Source organism: Chondrus crispus, genomic scaffold (genome assembly GCF_000350225.1).
Source record: "Chondrus crispus Stackhouse genomic scaffold, scaffold_8, whole genome shotgun sequence".
Classification (NCBI taxonomy): Eukaryota; Rhodophyta; class Florideophyceae; order Gigartinales; family Gigartinaceae; genus Chondrus; species Chondrus crispus.
This window is the reverse complement of record NW_005178810.1, coordinates 460,546-469,462: the sequence shown is the minus strand read 5'-3', so window position 1 is coordinate 469,462 and position 8,917 is coordinate 460,546.

Sequence of the window (8,917 nt, the reverse complement as noted above, 5' to 3'; positions counted from 1 at the left end):
TTTGCCGGCGTAATAATTGCGTATCGGGGGTCGTCTTTCGTATACGATTCCCGCCGGAGAAACTACGCATCACCATCTCTCGCCTCTGCTGTCTTCCGCCATGGCTCTCTTACCTTGTAGAGGGGGCGGGTGCGGTCGATCCACTTCCCGTAACGGCTTACAGCCTCATTAGTGTGGCGATCCGCATACCCCCTCCTGCCATGGGGAGTTGGCCTCCTGGAGGATGGACTACGGGGTTCTCGTCGGAGTCTCTCCCACCCAACCGACGGGCCATGTTTGTAGTGCACTGTACGCGGTACCGGGACAGCTGTCCTTACCGACCAAAAATCGCGCTCGCCGCCACCACGTGTACCACGGGTACACGTGGACTCCCCTGCCGCTCTACCGGACCTCCCCGTGAACACGTGTAATCCCGCCGCAACCCAAGGGCCTATGGGGATTGTATTTGGTCCCCTCGGGGTTACACCCGTTGCTTCCTAGTTATTCTAATTTACAGTATAATTTAACTTCGCCATTACGGCGACGGGGGACTATATAGTCAACCCGATACTCAAAGTAAAGAGGCACGAAGCCTCGGGTCTTTTACCTTGGTTTCTGGATTCCAGGTTGTAGCCTCGACTCGGTACTGGCTCGCCCATACCGACCGAGCCATCTACACCCCTGGAATCCCAACTGCCTTCCCCGCGCGCGCGTCGACCCTACCGCGCGAGCGCTACGCTAACTACCGTGCTGTCCGCTCTGATCGTCCTGTTTTTCCTTTAATTCTTCCTCCTTTATTGCTGACTACGTTGCTACTTTTCTACCGCGCAAGCCGCGCCCGGATCCCGGTTCCGGTCATCCACCGGGTGGTCTCCCGAATTCCCTTACGCGTCCGAACGCGCGTCGCTCTGCCTACAGCCGCCACACGTGGCTGTAGTGCACGAAAATGTTTTCGTGAGACAGTCCGTACTGTTTTTTTTTCTGCGTCTTGTGGGAGCCGCCGGATGCCATTCATGGGCATGACTATGGATGCGTGGCGGCGTCGTCGCGGCTTCTTGCATTGGCTTAGTTCGTCAATACGTCTTGACTTCGGGCGCCGTCTCATTGTGTGGGCCCCCGATGGCGTAGCTGTACTTTCGCGTCTCTTCTTTCCGGTCTGCTCTTGCAGCCAGACGTTTTAATCCGCGAAGGAGCGGTTGAGGGCCCCCTCCTCAAGCGTGAACGTCCGCGTTCACGTTTGACTTGAGGTCCATGCCGGTGCGTCTCCGGAGGCGTTGGGCGTAACGAGACACCAACTCCTCCGGGACGTGAGTCCGTGCAGTCCAGGTGGGCGTGTTGTAATCCGCCCACTTGATGAGGAACTCGATAGTTCCGTCTTGCATATCTCCGTGCTTCAGTAGTCGCTCGGCAGCGTACTGTGTTCCCTCTCTGACCTTGTCGGCAAGGTCAGCTAGGGTTGTTCTGCTCCCCCGTGGCGCGTCCGTCGGCGGTGGCGCGTATACGCAGCGGTCTGCGGAGACCCGCTCAGTGACCCCATCACGATCGATCGTGATGGTTCGGCGGTCGTTCGCGTGGACGCGGTAGGGTCCGACCGCGGGGGACGCGAGCTTGTTCGAAGTCTTCCCCCCGTCGGTGGGGTTGAGGTATACGTACTCTCCCGGACGGAGTCGCGAGCTGATCCGTCGTATGCGCTTATCGAAGTCGCACTTGTAGCGAGCTTGCGTCCGACGCAGGCTCCCGTAGGCCTTCTGGATTGTCGAATCCAAGGTCTTGAGGAACTCGGTGCGTTGGTCCCCTCTGTCGGCAGGGGGGCGTCACCGTCGGGTCGTCGAAGCGAGAACTCTGGCGGTGGTCTGCTGAGCACGAGCTCGAACGGCGTCGTGGCGGTGGTGCGGTGTACGTGGGAGTTATACGCGTACGTAAGCGGTCCCACGTACACCTCCCAGTCATCTTGATGCTCGCCTACGTAGTTGCGTAGCATCGCAGCGATCGTTCGGTTGTATCGCTCAACTTGCCCGTTCGTCTGGGGATGGTATGCCGATGTGTACATATTAGTTATCCCCAGAACACGGCACGTGCTGTGGAAGAACTTGGCGTTGAACTGCGGTCCGTTATCCGACAGCAACGTGCGCGGGACGCCGAATTTAAACACCCACGACTCGCAGAACGCAACTGCGACGGTGTGCGCTGTTATCGTGCGGAGCGCCACGACTTGCGTCAGCTTACTGAAGCGGTCCGTAATCACGAGCAGGAACCGTTTTCCTGTCTTCGTCTTGGGGAGCGGCCCCAAGATGTGATCGCGAGGCTCTCGAGGGGCCTCGTAGCTGGAAACAATCTCAATCGGTTGAGATGTTTCCTCAGCTTCACCCGGTTCATCGCGCAGGTTCGACACCCTCGCACCGTGGCTGCGACATCTGCGGCCAGATGGGGCCAGTAGTACTCGCGACGGAGCGCGTAGTACATACGATTCTGGCCCGGGTGCCCTGCGATGACCGGGTTGTGGCACAGGCGAAGGAGCCTGGCGCGGAGCGTCCGAGATACCACCACCTGCACGATAGCTGGGTCGAAGGGGTGTCTCCGTTTGAGCACCTCCTGGTGGTCCTCGAAGAACGCGGAGTCCCGGGACTCTGACTGTCGTGCCAAAACGGTTTGGCAGAAGTCATCCACGCGTTGCTCTTCGGCAATCTCCTCTATCGTAAGAGGAGCCGGAAGGTCGTCCTGCAGAGGGGCAACCGAAGAGTCGGGCGCGCCAGCCTCGTGGTCTGCGGTGCGCTCGATGTCGGTGGCGTCGAACTCGTCATTCTCCTCCCCGAACGAATTCGGTCCTTGGAGTGCGGGGGCTTCGTCGTCGCCCCTCGGCTCGTCGCGCGCTCGGGTGCGCGACCTTCTTCGTGAACTGGCTTGGTTCTGTGTCGTCGCAAAGATGTGCTCGACCTCGTGGTCGCAGCTCGCGATGCAAACGTGGCCCGCGAGCTCGTTCGATACGTCTCGAACGGTCGTGCCCGCGTCGAAGGTGGGAATGTCGTCATCCACCTCGACGCTGGGGCGAGGGACGTCGGCGACTCTCGGCGACACGAGGCGTGACAGGGCGTCCGGTACCTGGTGCACACGCCCGGGGCTGTACTGAATGGTGAAATCGTATTCAGCCAGACGTAGCCGCCACCGGGTGAGTCTTCCGGAACTCTCGGTGAGGGACATGAGCCATCGGAGGGCGTCATGGTCCGTCCGTACGGTGAACTTCGTGCCTTCTACGTACGGCCGTAGTGTGCGGACGGCCCACAATACGGCGAAGCATTCGCACTCCGTAGCGCTGTAGTGTCGTTCGCTGTCGTTCAGCGAGTAAGACCAATACCCAACGGGGCCCCAATCGTTTGGCTGGTCGTGCTCTTGGAGCAGCGTGCAGCCTAGTTGGTACGCGCTCGCGTCGGTGTCGATCATGTACGGTCGTCCATGCCGAGGCAACGCGAGGATCGGCGGAGCGATCATGCACTCCTTAAGGTTCTCGAACGCCTGGAGTTGATCCTCGGTAGGATTATAGAAGTCAGGATCGGAATCCTTGCGCGTCATATCCGTCAACGGACGGGCTATTTTCGAGAAGCCCTTAACGAAGCGGCGATATACGTTACACGCCCCGAGGAACGAGCGCACCTGCGTCAGCGTCCTCGGGAACGTGAACGTCCGGAGAGCGTCGGCCGCCGTATCGGCCACGCTCAACTTACCTCGGGAGGTGACGTGCCCCAGGTAGTGTACCTTCGGTTGAAAGAAGCTACACTTCTTGAGCTTGAGGGAGATGCCGGCACTCCGTAACAAGCTCAAGACAATGTCGAGATGCTTCGCGTGTTCCGCGTCCGTACGCGAGAACACTATGACGTCATCGAGATAGACGAGGCATATTTGCCAGCGGACTCGGGAAAGGATAATATCCAATGCACGTTGGAAGGTGGCCGGTGCCCCTTTTAGTCCGAACGGCATGCGCAGGTGGCGAACCGTGCCCATGTGCGTCGTAAACGTGGTCTTATCCCGGTCCTCCGGAGCGACGGAGATCTGGCAATAACCGGAATTGCAGTCCAACGTCGTAAAGACGGCTGCATCTCCTAACAAATCGATGCAGTCGTCCATCCGGGGCAGCGGATACGAATCCGCTGCGGTCTTCGCGTTGAGACGCCCGGTAGTCCAAGCAGAACCGAAGAGAGCCGTCTTTATTCGGAACGAGCACCACCGGGGACGCCCACTCGGTGCTCGCGGGTTCGATAACCCCTGCGTTCAGCATTTGGTTGACCTCCTTGGCAACCGTTTCGCGCATGGCGGGCCTCTTCCGATAGGGCATCGAACGAATCGGTTTCGTTCCCGGTTCGAGAGGGATGCGGTGCTCCGTGGCTTGGATCGTTCCGAGCGCACCGCTCCACAGACTCGAATGCTTACGGAGCATCTCGAGTACGTGGCCACGGAGCTTGTCTTCGTCGATGTATGACAAGTCCACCTCTTTTTCCCAATCCATCGGTGGATTTTTGGGATCCTTATTGTGGGGGCTTACGGTGCCTCCCGCCGTCGGTTGGTCTCTAGGTGGCCGATCGTCCGTACCCACCTGTTCCCTCCTAACGGTCTCTAGCTCATCGGAGCTTGGTCGTCCAGCTCTTGCCCTCCCGACTTGATCGGTCAAGTCGGTCAGGTGTAGCGCGTGTGCGACCCCCTGGGCGACGCGACGTTCGGGCGTCAGGATCGCGAGGGGGTTGCGCGTCGCATACCCCACGACGGTGTGCTTCGGAAGCCGCTTTTCCCGTCGCGAAAAGTTCGCGACGAGGACGTAGAAGGTCTGATTCGGCAGTACCTCGACGACGCCGTTCGTCAGCCTCACCCCATGTCGGTGTTGAAGTGACGGCTTCGGCTCCATGAATACGAGGCCCCTCCCCGCGGTGGTGACGCGCACTAGGGCTTGCAAACTCGCGGGGATGGTGACCCAGCGGGCGATTCGGATGGCCTGCGGGGCCTCCTCTCGTACATCGGGCCGTCTCGTCTGGCGTCCGCTACGCTTGGTACGGGGAGTCGGCTCCCCTTTTCCGTCGACGATTGCAACAGAGCCGCCTTGGCGCAGCTCCATCCGTTGAGCCTCGATGTCGATACATCGCACGTGCGTATCGATGAAGGCCGTGCCGAGGACGACCGGCACGGCGAGCTGGTCCGCGACTACGAACGGAATTCGGAACACCGTGTTCCTCAACCGCACGGCCAGGCGGACGACGGCCGAAAGCTTGAGGGGGTTGCTATTCGCGCCTGCCAATCGTGGCAGAGGTGCGTCGTGCACGACGTAACGCGTCCAATCGGGGGGAAGGTCGGCCTTCCTGACCAGATTATACCCCGAGCACGTGTCAACGGCGATCGTGCGGGGTTTAAATGCATTTCCTTCTGTGGCTATCGAGCCGAGGACGTTGTAAATCTTCGACGTCATAAGGCAAATGACGCCGTCGACAACCTTTGGGGCGGCCTTATCGGTGAGTTCGTTCCGCCGGGGCCTTCGATTTCGGTGCTGGCCCCGCTTGCGTTTCCTTCTCTCCCTTTCTTGGGGCGTCCGCGGATCAGTTACCCCCCTCGGATTACTCGAGTCCGTACGACACGGACCTTTCTCCGGCGACCTTGGGCTCGCGGGAGTCAGGGGGTCGACCGAATCTTTTCGGTCGTCGTTGCCCCCGTCGCCATCGTTACGCCTCACCAGAACGTCGGCTGTCCCGGTGTCTTGTTCCCCTAACGTCGGGCCTTTGGAGGCCTAGACGTGCGCTCCCTCCTGTATCGGCATTAAAGGAGCTCCCGTGCTCGCCTCAGGTAGCGGGGGATGTATTATCGGAAAATACCCTCCGTGTCCTTGGCGAGCACGCGGGGTCGGGTCTAGTCCGTGGGGACAAGACGGCTCACGCGACCGCGTGTACGTAACCGTCTATACCCTTTTTTCGAACTACCCGTGCTATCGGAGCTAACCTCCTGGCTATCGACGGCCAGGTCTTCTTCCAGTAGCCGGCCGCGTGGGTCGGGACGATTCCCCCACTGCGGCTCGGCGGCCTTGGCGAAGTATTCGGGCACTTCCGGGCCTTGACCTGCAGCGTCCAGTCGTCGCAGGATATGGGGGACGAAGCGAGTCGGCTCGCCTTCGTGACCCTCCGTGGGTAGAGGGTACGGATCCTCTACCCAGTCTTGCAGGTACATTATCGCACTTTGTACCTGTTGGGGTAACCGAGAACGGTCTCGGTCCCCTCTTTCTCCTTGTCGGGGGTACCTTGTGTCCGCCTGCCGGTAGGCGGGTCGATCCCGACGATCGACTTCGTTACGACGGTACCCGCCTCCACGGGGGGCGAAGCGCGCGCCCCCACCCGATCGGTTCGGGAAACCTTGACGCGGGGGACGGCCCTCGCTCGCCGCTTGCCGGAGGAGATTACGCGCACCGGGGCGCGTCTCCATCCGGTAGCGGTAGTTCCTGTACGCCGTGAACATTCGTTGTTCCGGCGACAGGAACGGGCACGCGTACATGGCATGCCCGTACGTACGGCATAGCCAGCACACGTACGCGCTGCGGTCCGTTGAGGCGAAGGTCGCCGCGTGCCGCGCCTCCTCATTGGTGAGGAGGGGCACGCGAGGCGAGGCGCTTCCCCTATCTCGACTCGAGATATCGAGCTCGGCGACGCGGGGGTCCGTGCCCCTTGCCACTCTCGGAGTGGCCACGAATGCGGTCGCGAAACTCGATGTCGTTCCGGTCGACATCGGTGAGGGGGTTCTTGCCCCCACGGGCCCTGTGTAGCATAAACACCCCCAACGGAGAGGGGTGTATGCGCAGCTCGACGTAGACCCCGTCCGAACGGGAAGACGGGGGAGAAGCGGGACACCAGCTAACGGCACCGGGCAGCGGGCCCGGGTAGCGTGGTAGAGCGGGAACGGGGAGGACGCCGGTACGCGCGAGCGGTTCGACGCCTCGACGCCCCGGCGCGGTACTGGGTAACGATCCAGTACCGACGGGCGGAGGCGGAGCCGGCTCGTGGGCGTACCGCGCGCGTCCTCAACCCGCGCTCGGTGCCGCTCTAAGGTAGTTAGCGAACGCTACCTTAGAATAAGCGGGAAGTCGGACCTTGACGGTCGGTGGGTGACAAGTCCGTGCCTGTCCTCCTCCACCGCCGCCGGTCCGCTCCATATTTAATGTACATAATAACCTATCATAATAGTACAGTACCGATGTACTGTAGCGACGTCCTGTAGCGGTCGGTCGACACTGTAATACTGTCAGCCATCGGGGCTGACAGTACACGTGTGTGTGTGCGCTCTTCGGTCCCACGCGTACACGTGTACACGCGCGCCCCCTGTACTCGGGGTTACACGTGGTGGTACTGTAGAGCATCGAGCTCTACAGTAACCGATCCGATTCTGAGTTGATCTAATCTAAAATAAAGCCCCAGGGGGGGGTTATACTACACCCTGCTCCTTGCGCAATGACGACAGGGTCGGCCTGCCACTCATCCTCCCCGATATGGAGGGTCGACGGGGGCGAACTTGTCGCGGCGGACTTCGTAGTCGTGCCAGCCCTCCCTGCCGGTTTCGAATCCGGCAGAGGTAAACCGCGCCGGGCGCGGTACGTTGTACCTTCCGCCGTGGCGATACGGCGGATGGTCGGAAGATCGGTCTTCTGACTGCCTGGCAGCCTTTGCACAGTTTCGGACACTGCGGCACGGGTTGCCGGTGCAAGTCCCCGCACGAAGTAGTGCGCGAGGGATTGTTCGGAGAAGACTGCCGTGCATCGGAACGCGGCAGTCTCGAGTCGGTCAGCAAACGTGCTTTCCGTCTCATGCGATTGCTGTCGCGCCGTAGCGACAGCGTCGTACGCTTCACCTAACACGTCATCCGTGAGGTAGCGTTTTAAGAATTGATTCACGAGCCCCGGCCAGCTGACGTCGCCGTGGAGCTGGCCGGCGCGGAGGCCACGCATCGTATAACTCGTATACAGGCGCTCCGCGTCGCGCTCGAGGAAGTGCGCGAGGACTCGTACCGCAACACCTTCGGTCAGGTGTTGCGAGTTAAAGGTGATTCGGATATCCTTCAAAAACGGCAGCAGCTGGATCGGGTCGGTACCGTCGAAGCTGCGCATCGTGGGAGGGATCCCACGACAGCGTTGGACGTACTTCGCGATCCGTCCCGCGTCACCCGAGGTAACGAGCCTCGAGGTGTTATCCAAGCGGTACATACGATAGTCAGCAACGGCGCTGAACTCTTGGATCATCGTATGTACCGGCTCGAGCTCGGGTTCAGCGGGACCCAGCGTGCCGAAGGAGGTAACCGGTAGCGTACGGACGTCTACCGGACCTGGATGCTCGGTGTAACTCGCCGGCGGGTAGCCGCCCCAGCGGGGATCGACGGAGAACATCGGTTCTCCGGATCCGCGGGCGGCTCCTCCACGGTCCTGTTCGTCCGCGTACGATACGCGGTCCACTTGCCGCCTACTTCCGGCGATAGGCGGCAAGGCTTGGGTCTCAGACGCGAAGTTCGCGTCTATCTGAGGACGGCTTCCTTCTGCAGTCCGACTGGTAGCGGCACCAGTCGGACGCCAACCTTCGGTGGTGGCGGCGCTCGGAGGTACGGTACCACCGGGCCCTCTCGAGGGGGCACCGGGTAGCCTTTCGGCCATGGTACGTTCCATGTCACGAGCACGCCGACGGGTGGCGTTGAGCTCAGCCGAGAGGTGCACGAACGCACCCAATTGCTCTGCGAACGGAGAGGTTCGGTCCTCGGGTCGTCTCACCGAGGTCGGCCTCTCAGGGCGACCTTGCCCGGACGGTCCGGGCGAGGCGAAACGGGAGTCTTCGACGAGCACTATCCGCGAGTGTAACTCGTCGATCAGTGCTCGGAGATTCTCTAAGGACCGCGTCACTCTATCGAACCTCCCTTCACGCAGGGAGCGGAGTTGGGC